General features: G+C 37.5%; 1 protein-coding gene across 1 annotated transcript in view; it reads right to left on the reverse strand.

Annotated features, from left to right (window-relative positions):
• LOC137388269 (caspase-8-like) overlaps positions 1-15,728 on the reverse strand; it is a 378,166-nt gene that overhangs the window by 102,554 nt on the left and 259,884 nt on the right. The gene's annotated exons all lie outside the window — the stretch shown is intronic.

Raw genomic sequence — 15,728 nt, forward strand, 5'->3', positions numbered from 1 at the left:
TCATCCTCATCTTCTCTTGCATCAAACTCTTTATCAGGTCCAACTGGCAGTCTTGAGAGGACATCTGCATTTTGATGATGCTGGGTAGATCTGTATTCTATGGTGTAGTCATACTGATTTAGTACCAGTGCCCATCTTGCTAGTCTGTTGGCTGCTAGAGCTGGAACTCCTTTGGTAGGTCCTAGAAGTGTGAGAAGAGGTCTGTGGTCAGTTACCAAGATAAACCGTCGACCATACAGGTACTGGTGATACTTCTTTAGAGCAAATATGATTGAGAGAGCTTCTTTTTGTATTTGTCCATATTTCCTCTGTGTGCTGGTCAGTGTTTTTGAAACATTGGCTATTGGTCTCTCACTTCCATCAGGATAACGATGAAATAGTACAGCTCCCAGTCCAGTTTCTGAAGCATCACATGAGATTCCAATGTCAAAATCTGCGTTGAAGTGTGCTAAGACACTATCAGTTGATAGCATATCTTTCAGTTATTTGAAGCTCTTTTCTTGTTCAGTGCCCCACTTCCAGGTCTCTCCTTTGCGTGTCAGTTTATGCAATGGTCCTGTGAGTTGTGACAGATTGGGTATGAACTTGCTGTAGAATTGTGTAGCTCCTAAGAAAGATCTTAGCTGAGTTAAGTCTGTTGGGACTGGCATCTGTTGTACTGCATCTGCCTTATTTCCTTTAGTGATTCCCTTTGAAGTGAGTTTGTGTCCCAGATACTCTACTGTCGGTTGAGCAAAACAGCACTTGTCTTTTTTACATCTGAGCCCTCTTTCTTCTAATCTTTGAAGAAGTCGACGTAAGTTTTGTAGATGGCTCTCTGCATTGGCTCCAGTCACTAGTATATCATCTAGGTATACTGCTACTCCTGGGAGGTCTTGTGTCAGTTGCTCCATGATTTCTTGAAAATACCCTGGTGCTGAGCTTATGCCAAAGGGCAACCTCTTCTGTAGTAGTACTCCTCGGTGTGTTGATAGTGCTAGTCGTCGTTGACTTTCTGGTGCCAACAATATTTGATTGTAGGCATCTGCTAAATCAATCTTTGTGTAGCAATAGCCTCCACCTAGTTTTCTGATTAGATCTTCTGGTAGTGGGATGGGTTTCCTATGTGTTTCTAGCTGATTATTGATAGTCTTGGAGTAGTCTCCACATACTCTGATCTTCCCTGCAGCTTGACCTGTTGTAGATTTGCGTACAGGTACAACTGGTGTTCCATACTGGTTGAATTGAGTTGGTTCCCATATGCCTTTAGCTACACCTGCTTCGTATGCTTGGTTGAGCTCTTCTGTCAAGGCAATAGGAACTGGTCTGGGTCGGCAGAAGACTGGCTTTGTTGAAGGTTTGAAGTTTATCTCTAGTTCAAAGTTCTTGAGACATCCTAGCTCGTCTTTGAATATTTCTGGAAATTCTTTGTACATCTCCTTACACTTGATTTGTAACCTCCCATCTGGCTGGTTCTCTGTGATTGTTGATACAAGGTTCTGTTGTAGCTTGTCATCAATAGAGATGCCTAGTTGCTGTATAGCAGTTCTTCCTAGTAGGTTGAGATCTTGTACAGCACTAATCACAAATGGTAGTCTGACTTCTTTCTGTGCATCCAATTGGGCAGTTAGCTCACATCTGCCAAGCGTCTCTATGAGATGTCCTGAGGCTGATTTGTAGTTAACTGTAGTAGGTTTTAGGTTTGGCTTTCCTAGCTTCTCCCATATTGATTTACAGATGAAGTTGTCACAAGCTCCAGTGTCCAGTTCAAGTGTGAAGTTGTCTCCCTCCAGTTTGATGTTTTCAGCAAGTTTCACCATCTTGGTTGATGTGCATTCTATCATCTTTACTGGTTTTCCTGCTGCAGATGATTTCTTTTTCTTGCATGCTCTTTCTATGTGACCTTGTTTAGAACAAAAGTTGCAGGTGGCTGCTTTGAATCTGCAGTCATCCGCTGTATGGTTAGTTCGGCCACATCTGTAGCATAGCTTTCCTTCCTTCTGCTTGTCAGGTGTAGAGTTGTTTTTCTGGAGTGGATTGTATCTTGATTTCTGTTGAGCAACCTTGTTGACTTTAGACGAGTTTCCATAAACTGTCTCTTTGGCAACTTTAGCTGCTTCTTCTGTTTCCTGTGCTACCTGTATAGCTTTGTTGAAGTTGAGTTCATTGTCCTTGACCTTGAAAAGAGATTTGAGAACTGCTTCATTGTTTACAGAGCATATAAATCTTGTTCTGAGAGCCTCATCTAATGGATCTGTTATGTCTATGAAGGCACATGTAATTGCATCTTGGCGAATTCCGGCAGCTAACTCTTGAATAGTTTCTCCAGGTTTCCTCTGCATGTCACTCCAATACTTGTAATGCTCTCTAACAATGAAGCGCTTAGGGTCATACTGGTCTTTGAGAAATTCCAGTATTTCATCCATGTTGAGGTCGTTGATCTGCTTGGGTGTTGAAAGCTGAGCTGCCATATTACTAAGCTGCTTGTAGAGTGTAGGCTGTTGGTTGGTGAGAAAAGTGCCAGCAATCTTGTCTTGATGAATAGAATTTGCTGCAATGAAGGTGTTGAATCTGTCTATGTAATCTGTTAGTAGCTCTGCTGTTGGGTCAAAACCTGGGAAGGCTGGAACAGCGGTTGCAGCTGTTTCTTGTTTCCGTTGTAGGTTTTGTAGTAGTAGCTCCATCAGTTTCTTATTCTCCTCCATTCTTTCATCTTGCTGACGTCTGTATTCCTCTTGTTGCTGCTTGAACTCCTCATGCTGCTGTTGTCTATGCTCTTCTTGCTGACGTCTGTATTCCTCTTGTTGCTGTCTCTGGTCCTCCTGCTGCCAGTCAAGTAAGATACAGTCAAACATGGATAACTCGAACTTCACGGGACCGAGAAAAAGTGTTCGAATTATCAGAGCGTTCAAGCTATCAGAGCACTGTCACAAGTCCATGTATTTACTTATTTATTAGTAGATACATGTACATATACAAACAATAATATTAATCCAAGACACAAATGGCTTGTTTCAAATTAAATTATTCTAATGTAAAGTTTAAAACGTTTTTATCAAAAAGTACAGAGATTTTTTTATCACTTGATATTGGTTTGTTGTTTGAGGTGATGGTTATTGCCAGGACATTTTTTAGATTGACATTGGTAAAACTTGATCGTTGTTGAAATGCTAAAAAGAAAAGAGATCTTTTTCTTTTGAGCGTTTTACCCACGATCAATTTCGCTGATTTTTCTTTAAGTTTATGCAAAGATTACCTTACTTTACCTGGGATTTGTTAAGAGCAACACTCCGAGGCAGTTAAATTAGAAGTTTTACGAGGTTTTACGGTATACATAGTATATTACTCACGTTTTTTGAAAGGATATTTATTGAATGTGCACACGTATTCTGTGTTTAGATCAAACGATGAATAGTTTTTTTTAGCCAAGACAACGTATACGTTTAATTACAACAATTTCTAAGACGTTTTAAACATTCAACATTCCGACGTTGATTCAACACGGAATCAACGTCAGAAAACTATTTATCACGGGCTAGCCGGGTCACACACTCAAGGATTTTCGCCACGCACATACAAAAACAAAAGGCTGTTTTTGTTTTGTATGTGCGTGGCGAAATTCCTTGCGCGCGTGACCCGGCTAGCCCGTGCTATTCATCATATAGCAGTATAAATCAAATTTCACCAAACCTTTAGAAAAGTCGTTGACAAAAATATTTTGCCGATGGTGGTAATAACTACGCTTATGATTTACGAAAAGAGGAGGTTTACCTCTATGGCTTTCAATAAAGTAATTTTCTAAAGCGATAACAACCGTTTCGGTAGCCGTTGGGCAAAAAACAGTTCGAATTAACAGTGTTGAGTTCAAGTTATCTAGAGCAATTTATCATTACGTGTGAACGGACCAAAGAGACCGTTCGAATTAACCATGTGTTCGAGCTATCCGTGGGCAAGTTATCCATGTTTGACTGTAGTTGCCTGGTGAATGGAGGTTGCAAGATCAAATCCAGCATAAAATTGATTTTTCATTCTTAAGTTTTAATTGCTCTAGCCAAACAAGCTAAAACACACATACACACTTTAAGATTTATACCTATATATATATTTCTCAATATTTGTCTGTGTGTTGTATGTCTGTCTGCGTTCCGGCTATAGCTATTATTAGAATAGCCTAACTAGCCAACAATGCTGACGCAATGGCATTGCCCGCCGGCATTTGAAGCTTACTAACGAGGTTAGGGGAATTATCTAAAGCTGGGCGGTATGTCGGTATTACCGTTTTTTTGCGGTACTTGCTTTTGAAACCAAGCGGTAAAAATGTCACAATGGAACCGCGCGGTGCGGTTCGGTCGTTCACGCACCGAGAATACCGAACAATTATGTGAACATTAATGCGGTATCGGTACGCACTCAGGTAGACCGAGCATCCGTTCACACATGGTAAAAGTGGCGCCAAAATAGAGCAGATTGATTGGTGGATGGAGATGATGTTTTGTCGCAGGAGCCATCCTTTGCAGGAAGAAGAGTCGTCATGCTAAAATGTACGGTGAGAGTATCGCAGAAGGTAAATGCTTTCATTGTTTTTTATTATACTCGATGTTAGGCCATGAGTGGTCACACTTAAGGTTTGTGTCGGGACTTGGTGCATTAGTTGGTATGGCTGGGAGGCATTTTATTTTTTATTCTAATCTGTAAGTCTAAATCTATCGTATGCATGGGTGCGGATCATCATTTTTTATTTTTGATTCAATAAAGATTTATGCTAATCAGATGGACAGCCGTGATCATTGACTTGCCAGTTATTGCAGTTTTAGTGTCCGTACTATTATTTTATAATTCTAAATGGAGAGGAAATACTAGCTAGGCAGCAGAATTAATGAGAATATTATTTATTCAAGACTCAAACTCAAAATTTTCCTGTTTGTTATGACTGTCAATGATAATTTCCAAACCTTACACTTTGTCAGTTGCATTATCTTTTTAATTGTAATAATTAATTCCTTATCATTAGGAGTTTTGTTTCCAGTCTGCACTTGACTAACCGCCTGAACTTAAATAAAATCTATCATTTTAATAGTGTGCGTTATTTCTTTGAAGCTCTCAAGAACAAAATTTTATGATATAGACATTGTTCAAAGCTTTTAGAATGACAATTGCTGATATAGACATTGTTGCTTGCAAAATTTTACTTTTCGCTGTTCACTCTCCTCACGTTCGTGGACTGCTCTATATTTTATGTTTCTGTTTTGTAGTTGATACTCTAATTGATTTCTGTCATCATTGGTAGGTGAAGACACCGAGGATGCTGATTTGGGGTTTTTATCACCATCATCATCATCATCATTATCATTGAAATCTACCGAAGATGCAGATTTGGAAGTTTTAACACCGACATCATCGAAATCCGATGTTTGGCAATGCTTTGATACACTACATTAGATGTAGAAACCACACCGCTTACTTCTTCCATGTTAGTTATTACTGAGCACGCCATTTATTTGTAGGTATATGTAGGATTGCAGTAAACGCTGTCAAGTTGAATGTTGTTTTATATACGGTATATGTAATTACGTATATAAATAAAATAAATTGTCGTTCATTGCTGAAGAGCTGGGTTTATTCTCAACAAACATCGTACATGATTTTATGTGTGTCTATGATTTTGTATTTTAGGCTCGCTTTCTACACGCTCGTCTAAAATAAAGAATACGCAATACCCAGCTTTAAAGTTAAGCGTGGTGAAATGAACCAACAAGTGGATTGTGCAATCCAAATGCCATCCCTTGTAGAAAGGGACCCTGTACTCAAGTAGAGCTGGCTAGTGCTGCGTAGCAATGGTAGGTAGAACACAACTCCCAAAAATTCATGCGGTTTTGTCTCATTTCGCGGTATTTGTTGGTGTGTAAACTGAACCGTATGTTTTTGGGAGTTGTTCTCTAAATGTCGGTATGCGGTACGGTATCGGTTTAAACAAGTGCGGTCTCGGTATACAGTTGGTGCCCAAAACCGCCCAGCCTTACAATTATCCATCGGCAATTTGCCAGGCCACTTGTCAATGACCTGCCACTTGCTCGAGAGTGGCCTGCCAGCAAGTGGTAAGCAAATCTTATCATTCTCATTGTTTATAAGCTGATTTTTAATACCCGAGAAACGCCGGAAGGCACAGCTAGTATATATGTAAATATATGATATATAATGGATAAGTAGTCAGGTCTACAGCTGTCAACAGCACTCTATTGCTAAAAGACCTCTTTGGCCTTCAACATATTTGGGGAGGTGTGCAGAGTCTAGTAGGGAGGAAAGGTTATGGTGTGATCTTTTATACTGATCTTTTCTATAGCAGTCTAACCAGAAGGTTGGACTGCTTATGATAAACTTGTATTTTAAAGCCTTATTGAAAAATGTGAGTGTTTGTGATTGGCCCAAAAAAGTGTATGCTGATGCGATACTCGGCTGGTTGGAACATAGAATGAGCTATTTGAAATATGAGAAGTGATAATATATATGAACTATTTTGTTATATACTCAATTTTGGCTATTTATGTATCTAACACTCATTCTGGTTTGGCTATTCTTTTTTACCTACTGTCCAGTAGGTAAAAAAGATTGTAGCAAGTCATATGTTTTTGTATTTTAATTCCTTTTCGCTTGTTATTTAATGTTCAGTAAGAGCTATGACTCATTTTGAAATTCCGAATATCCGTTAATTAAACCGAGTTGGCCACATCTGTCTATATCCTATGTATACTATTTTTGTACCTATATAGTATTTATTTGTATTTATATATTTATCTCATTATTTCCTGTTTTATCAACATGTAGTATTATTATTAGCAGTTATAATTAGGCATATTCTACACATTCACTTGTTTTTATTTCATGGACTAGGGACCAACACCACGAGCAAAATTTTTATATTGTACTAGTGTCAGAGTTAATGTTAAAAGCCATTTGTTAAGCCTAGATTAATTCAGACCTGGGCTTAGAGTTTGCCAATTCCTGTGGGCCAGGCGCCTTGACTTGCACATGCAGTGCTATTGCGCAGGTGGGCCTCATAATGCCTTGACGAGTAGGACCTAAGCTTTCATTTATATATTTTGTTTAACTTAATCAATAATATAACTATATCTTTATTTTGCTTAGTAAAATCTTTCTACTAATTGATGAAATAAAATACACATACACACAAATATTTAGCCTTTTCTAATATTCGGCATTTTTCTCCTCATGATGTAATCCAGATTAGGGATATGACCAAAACATCCAATCAGAATAATTCCGAAACAAAAGTAGTTTTGGTCATATGAATTAACTAATCAGATTAAAGTGAAAGCAGTTGCATTTCAGAAACTGAGCAATAAAAATGGCAAAAAATTTTCTAAAGATGCTTCAAAAAAAGAGCGGCGCCATGGGAAATTTTTAGCCAATCAAAGAGCTTAACGCAAAACTGACCAGCAGAAAGCCAGAAGCTGTTCAACACTGATTGGCCGATTCTCAAAATACTGAACTCTGCTTGGTGACACACATCCGGTCACCGACAGCTCTCTATACTACAGTATTTGTGTTTCAGTTTTTCACAAGAGTATGTTGTCATATTCAGTTGGTTTAAACACACTTATCTATGGATTTCTCCAAACTGGCAAATTAATTTTAGCATGAAAATTACTTTTAAGCGGGTAATTGTAACTATTTTGTTTAAGATTTATCTGGAGCCAACTCGGCATCAACCAATCAGCACAATGACTTAGTTTTTTGTTGTCTTATAAAACTTCCCTACTTGTGTTGTTTAGGTATATAAACTACAAACCACATGAAATCACATTTTCACCGACTTTTGAAGTTTATTGCGCAGCTTATCGTCTAATATAGGTGATACGACTGACAGGCTCTAATAAATTTTTATTTGCTGAGAATCGCTAGCAAATATAGTGCTTTATTTGATTTACTGCACAAATTAGTCAAGACATGATAATCAATTCTGTCAGGTGCACCTCAAATTCCATTTACTTCATGTCTCTCATTTCATATTGTAGAAATTATATTCATAAAGCACGTAAAATAATAACAAAATATATAATTGTTTCAACACAAACATCACATAAAGCTATTATTCACATTTCCAAATAAAGAGGTCGGATGGTCATTTGCTGCCAGTACCCAAATGCTCTCCATAGAATTCGGTATTCATATCCACGACTGGCAGATAGTTCTGTGTGAGAAGTAGGTTTGATACTTTGGAGGCTTGTGATAAGGGACCTTTACTTGACCCCGGTAGCAGTGGCTCTAATTTTTTAGATTTCGAACTGAAAAAGAATGACAAACTTGTGTATAAGAAATTAAATATGCATACTGATAAACTGGAGGATTGTATCTACTGCTGGTATTATTGTCTCATGTGTGAATAGTATACCAGTACCAAATTTCTGCTGGCAGCATCTTTCATTTGAATCTGATTGTAACAACCATGCAATTGGCAGTTAAAACAACATACAAACCTCTTATCTGATGAGACAGGATTCATATAGGCTACTTGTCATGTTTGAGTTATCCCTCTTTCCACTGCTGATGGCCGATGTGCGTACTCCCAATCTAACCTCCACACTGTAAATCATAATGTGGCAAATCAATGTGATAAATGCTAATTTAGGTATCGGATTGAGTTTATGTTTCAATTTAACACATAAAAACTTATACGGCACCTATGTTTGTCACCTTTAGGTGGTAAACCAAATATTTCAATGTGATATAAACCATCTAAGTAAGCGCTGTTCAAATTTCGCAAAAGGCTGCAAGCAAAACCTTCCCGAAATGCACTGTACGGGTGAAGGTCACCATTATAGAAACGGCATGGCGAGCGAACCTTTTATTTGGGTTTAGCGATGCAGTTTAAGCTGAATAAAAGCTGTTTTACTATTCAATGAAAAATGCCAAATATAGGTTTTTTAGTATCAAAAAGGTTCCCATCGAAAATTTTAGCTGTGATGGATACAATTATGTATGTTGTGTTTTTTGCAAAAGTTATTTGGGGTTTCTGTTATTTTACAAAGCCAGGCACGGTATTACATAATGAGTTTATTTTAATATTTAGGCTTCCTTTGTGCATTGCACATGTGTGTTAATTAGTGACAGGTGTGAAACTTAATCTTATTGAAAGTCTAAAGTATTAACAGGGCCATTTCCCAAGTTAGCAGCCAACTGAACAGTTGTACTGTAGGAACTACTACTTTCAACCCAAGGTTTCGACTTTGCGCCGTTCCTATCGCTTTTCCTTACTGCATATACAGTATATTATAGTATACATATATACTTAAAGTTAGAATGGCAAATGTTGTTATATGTTAAATAAAAATCAATTTTTTGTCCAAAGACTTCTATTACACGGGCAATGCCGGGTGGCACAGCTAGTACTGATATAATAACACTTCACCTCTTAGTGGATAAACATGATTACAGAGGAAATTACAAACACTGAATTTTACTGTGGATTTACAACACCGGGTTCAACATTGTGTGAGGGCAATAGAGCGATTACCAGGTGAGTACCTGTCTAATATAACTACTTATCTAAAAATGTTGGTTCGTCCTATTTCTGATCAATGTTATCTGTTCTGCTTTGTGTTTGTGATCTTGATTTTGATTATCAATATTTAAGCTATGAATCAAAAGTAGCAATCATATGAAGGAATTAACCCAGAGGTTTACATCATGATAGTAGACATACTTTGACCTAGTCATTTATGCATATGTACATTGTATGCATCAGCCAGTATAAATGCTCACCTCACCCCGCATTGAACCACATTGGATTGACTTTTAACTGACATTATTTTTTGTACAATAGAGTGAGTCACAAGAGGGGGTCCTCCCATGTTTTGTGACAATTTTGACGACAGGGATATTTAAAAAGTGACAGACGAGACGACCAATTATCAATGTAGGTGACGATGATTGTGTAAGTAGGATTACTAAAGGTACGGCTGCACGTAACAAATTTTTCGTTGGTTCTGCGTTTTGGCCGAAATCATAAAAAACACAGAATTAATCGGTCGAAATTCACAGAGCTGTGCATGCCCACCGAGTTCGTCGACGAAATGCTTTTAACAGATTAAACAAATTAACACAATAAAATACGAAAGCATTTCAACATAGAACACACGATGTAACTGTTTAAGTCGCGCTATTATTGGTTAGCAAGCACGATTCTAGCCAATTTTAAGATATATGTGGTCCGAGAAGATAATGCGACACACAAGAAAAATATTACAGAAAGTTACCATAGTAAATACGATGCAACTGGCTTGTTTGGGCTAGAGATGTCAACATTTTCTACCACAAAACTTTTGCTGCTAAAAAGGAAATATAATTAAAAAATAAACAAATTGTAGCTATAGCATCCAAACAGTAAATACATTCAATAACGCGATCTAAGCAGTTGCATCTATGTACTACGTTGATTTGCACTTATACTTTTATTGTGTGTCATTATACGTCTCTTGGACTATACTAGTTGCAAAAACTGCTGGGATCGTGCTCGCTAGCACGATTCTAGCAGCGCAGAATAATTCTGTGTGTTTCAATCATTTCGTGATTTTGGTTAGAACCAACGGAAATTTTGTTACGTGTAGCCGTACCTTTACTAACTTATTACTTGTTCATAAATCACCACAGTCAACCGAAACTTCACTAGTTTTGGTTTGAAGCATCTGGCCCAGCATTTATAGACTGCCAAATAATTAAAGCAATGAAATGCCACGACATTGACAGCAAATCCGTTTCCAAGTCTGTGACTGACAGTGATCTCGGTCTATTTTATTTAGGTTCTACTTAGGTTCTAGGTATTTAGGTCTATTTTATTTTATTTAGGTCGATCTCGGTCTAAGACAATCTCGGTATATTTTTAGTACAATAAATATAGCCCTAAAACCTAAGATGGCTGTCACTCTTCGCAGAGTAATCAGCAATCCCCCCAAACATCACTAATATGTTTGTGAAGGTCGCTGGTTGAGCCATGCTTTTGGTTAGCAGAAGTTCAAAATGAGCGAGTTTCAGATTTTTAACGCAACCCAGTGCCACCAGAATAAATATTGGTATTAAAATAACAAATGTGATGAAAGAGGTTGTTCTGGTTACCAACTTGAAAAAGGTAACAGTGATATTTAAAAGTGACGACAGTGATTTTAAAAGTAACTATTCTGACGACAGCTTTGTGTGGTAGGACGCCCACAAGACGTTAGTTCAAAAGTGGTTGTGAAACAAGGGCTATGCTGAGAAGTTCTAAGAAGGAGAGGATGAGTGGGATAGTGCCTGAAGCTTTGGATCACTTGCCGTCCCTCAAAGACCAACATTATGTAAGTGGATAGTGTACATGAACATATATTTTAATTAAACGAGAATCCTCCTTTTCACTAACTGACAGCCAGTGCAGTGTTGTGTCAGGATTGATACCATTTATCCGCAACCATGGGATAGAAGTAATAGTATACCTTCTTACTAAATAATATTAACATACACATGTGTTAGACAGCCTGTAGGAGTTGTGCCCCATGTTCTGGTGTTTTTGGCTGCCCTGCCTTAATTCCTATCAATTTTAATTGACCGCCTCAATCTCAATTAGCCCTTGTGATTTATCATATCTTTTTGCATAAAGTATATGTATGATTATGAATTATTTCAGCTCCCTCAGGAGTGGATAGAAGTGATTAAAGCATTTGATGCATCCCTGAACATTCCTACCCTAGACACTGGTTTCACAATCAGAAAGAATCTGTCTGCCCTGTCTATCCAATTGGAAGAGAGATGCAAGCTACTTCCCCAGGCAAAAGTCATCAAAAGTGTATACTCTGGGAATTTAGTACTTTACCAGTGCATGCGCAGCCGCAACATACAACTAAGCAAGAGATGAACAGTAGCAATATCGCAATATCACAACGCAGGCATATAAATAATACCGTACTCTCACAGTATTTGTACAATTGCAACATAGTACTTCCACAGAGCAAGCCCTGTGATAAATAGTTATTCTCACAGCGTGTACATCTTACTTCTAGAGTATATGCCCAGAGGTACCACAAGATTTTATTAGAACCTATACAGTAGTAGGATAACATTCCCACAATTATGCATAGTGACAACACCAATCTCACACCTCTGGCACAATGGTAACACAGTACTTCTACATACATACATTTGGGTAACAAAGCGCTTTTGCTGTGCATACACATGCCAATATAATACTGATATATTGATAACATGCCATTCCTGCAGTGCACAGAAAGCAGTATGGCCATTATAGTATTGCTAATGTACCAAAGAGTAGCAACGTAGTAGTTTACACAAACAGTACTGTCTCTTGACTTATATATCTGTAAGATGAAACATTACATGTCTGGATGTTAGCGGCAGACATGTTTAGATGTTAGCAACTGACATGCCTGGATATTAGCAACTGACATGCCTGAATACTAGCAACAGACATGCTTGGATATTAGCAACTGAGATGCCTGGATGTTAGCAACTGACATGCCTGGATATTAGCAACTGAGATGCCTGGATTTTAGCAACTGACATGACTGGATATTAGCAACAGACATGCCAGGATGTTAGCAACTGACATGCCTGGATATTAGCAACAGACATGCCTAGATGTTAATAGCAGACATGTTTGGATGTTAGCAACTGACATGCCTGGATGTTAGCAACTGACATGCTTGGATATTGGCAACTGCCCTGCTTGGATATTAGCGACTGACATGCCTGAATATTAGCAACTGACATGCCTGGATGTTAGCAGGGGACATGTCTGGATATTAGCAGCGGACATGCCTAGATATTAGCAAGTGACATGTGTAACTTATCATTTATATCAAGAAACCATTTTACTATTTCAGGCCATACATACCATACATACTTGAAAAACACCTTTTATTCTTTTATTGCCTGTTCATAATCAAAAGCTTTCTCAAGAATTATAATATATATATATATATATATATATATATATATATATATATATATATATATATATATATATATGTGTACATAAAGTGGATGCTGCACAATTCATTACAGAGTGCTCAATGATAAATCAGAGCTAAATTATAAAATATGCATAAGTGGAACTTCACTCTATAAGCTGAACATTTTATTACTAACAGTGTCATGTGGTACAATAAGTATCACAATCTTCAGATAAAATGTCTAAAAATCTTAGACAATAAAATAATACGCTTTTTAGGAGACCTTGCTCTAGGCTAATGTATAATTTTTGATACCTGTATATTTAAACGGCTGCAAAACAACTTCCCTTATAGGATAACTGCTCCGATTTTAAATAATGAATTAATAAAACATTTTGGGACATAAAATGAATTTTTTTAAATGTATTTTTTAGGTGGGGGAGTTGTATTACCGATCAATTATTGTCCGGGAAAAAAATTACTGAGGGCAATTGTGCGGTTGTTACCCGTCAAAACCATAGCAATCATTTTAGGATAGCCTTTAAACTTTACCAATATCCCCCCTGCACAGCATCCATAGTTGAGTTTGAAGTTACCAAACTCTTTCTATGTTTGGTAAATCTTATGTAAACCTAATTTTTGCTCAACTATGTTTCACTGATCTATATGGCTCACACACTCCATATATTCCAGTTACTAAGGTTTACATATTTCTGGTTTATCTTCTAATAACTTCGGTTATAACTGAAGATAAGTAAAACAGGGCAATTCAAAAATAATATATTTACAAACAAATTGCTTTAAGCAATGATAAGGGGTGACTTACAGAGTATTAGAAGAGCTTTTATTCACGAGCTGACAACCTTGAAGCAGTAGACAACTCCTTGATTATCTCTGTCGAATGCATCCATGGTCCAGAACCTGCAAACAAATTGGACACGTCTGAATCTCTACCAAACTATTAATATTACTAATAGATATTGAGTACTACTGTTGATGTAATATAAGGCTGGTGTTCACTGTAATAAGCCTTAGTGCCATCATATTAACTTTATGAGAGATAATAGTCAATTACCTCCCTAACTTTTGCCATAGTAAACAGTCTCTATTTAATTGATTACAGTCTCTCAGTCTCACTTTGAGATTGCGGATAACATTTACCTTTTGGTCACACTGAAATAATCCAAAACTGATATGACACATTTATTACAGTAAATGTCTCAGCTCCTACATTATGTGTGGTATTGTATATACTACCATATCACTTCCCATAGAGTAGTCAGTGTTCAAGTGAACGAACAAAAAGCTTATTTGGCACTAAGCCAATCAGTTGCGTTTAGCATACAAACCTAGTGGTGTTAGAGTTTACCTACCTTTTTATAATTAACCACAGAATTTCTGCTAAATGATTTATTACTGATACTTATGGCTAATGCTTGATTTACTCCAGTTCATAAGCTCTACAAACTTATCATTTTATTTTCGATACAGGTATATTGATAAACTCTTAACTGCCTCAACAAAGATCAAAAGTCTACAAGTCTAGACAAGTGAACATTTAAAAAGCAAGGCAAGAGCAACTCCAATAGGAATGCTCTGCATGCAGACTATCACGCTGATCAAAAGCAACAGTGACATGTCTAGCAGGTAGCAGCAAGTAGAAGCAACTGACATACCTGGATATTAGCAAGTGACATGCCTGGATATTAGCAAGTGACATGCTTTGATATTAGCAACTGACATGTTTGGATATTAGCAACTGACATGTCTGGATAATAGCAATTAACATGCCTGGATATTAGCAACTGACATGACTGGATGTGAAGCACCATTCAACTTCTATTTAAAACTGTTTACAATTGATTTCCTCGGGTTATGATATGTTATGATAGGTCTACAGATGTCTATGATCATATTCTGTGGCATACCAATGCAATCCTAGAGCAGGTGTGTGGACATGTCATAGTTTAAGGCAGCATAGCCTATATGTCATTATGCTGTCAGTATTGACAGCAATGTAAGCGAGTCTTGCTGCAGTGCGTATGACTTACTTCTTGTGTACAGATCCAGCAGGCTGATTTTCCGTCTGCCAAGTAGTAACACCAGCTTTTTGTAGTAGACTCTGGGATGCTTGACAAGTGTACGCTATTCTATTACTCATCTGCAGCAGTGACTACAATAAAAGTCAAATATTGATACAGCAAAAATGATCATATTAACATACCTTATGCAATGTATTGCCATAGGATCTTGAACAAGAGACTATGCAATGTGCTAGTACTTTCTAGAACACTAACATTGATCTTACCAAATCATCTATGCTTGGAGGTTGCGTGTTTTCTAATTCCTCTGTAAGTCCAACTGGAGTCTTAATAAACTTATTTTGAAACTGGAATACGAGGGTGGTAGAGGAGCGTCCCACAATCTACAAAGCAATAGTCTAGAAAAATTCCACTTGCTGGGTGGATTAGCAATAAGCAATCAAAAAGCTTGAACGCTGTGAGGCTTCAGATCAGCCAATCACGTGCGGGCTGATAAAATTATTTTCATGCTAGTTAATTGGCTAATGTGTGGAATGTTTTGCTAATACCAGAAATTGATCCAACTAACAAGTTCCAGATTTGATAAAAGCTCTTATAGGTGCATTTACACAGAGGTAATTTATAGGAGTTGCTTTCATGCCCACAAAGTCGGTTTGGTGTAACACGAAAAATGGTTGTAGAAATGTGTTTTTATCAGTTGCCGACACTAAATCAGCAAAGTTCTGCATACTGTGTTTGTCTGTTTTGAACA

This window comes from Watersipora subatra, chromosome 2 (genome assembly GCF_963576615.1).
Source record: "Watersipora subatra chromosome 2, tzWatSuba1.1, whole genome shotgun sequence".
NCBI classification, from domain to species: Eukaryota; Metazoa; Bryozoa; class Gymnolaemata; order Cheilostomatida; family Watersiporidae; genus Watersipora; species Watersipora subatra.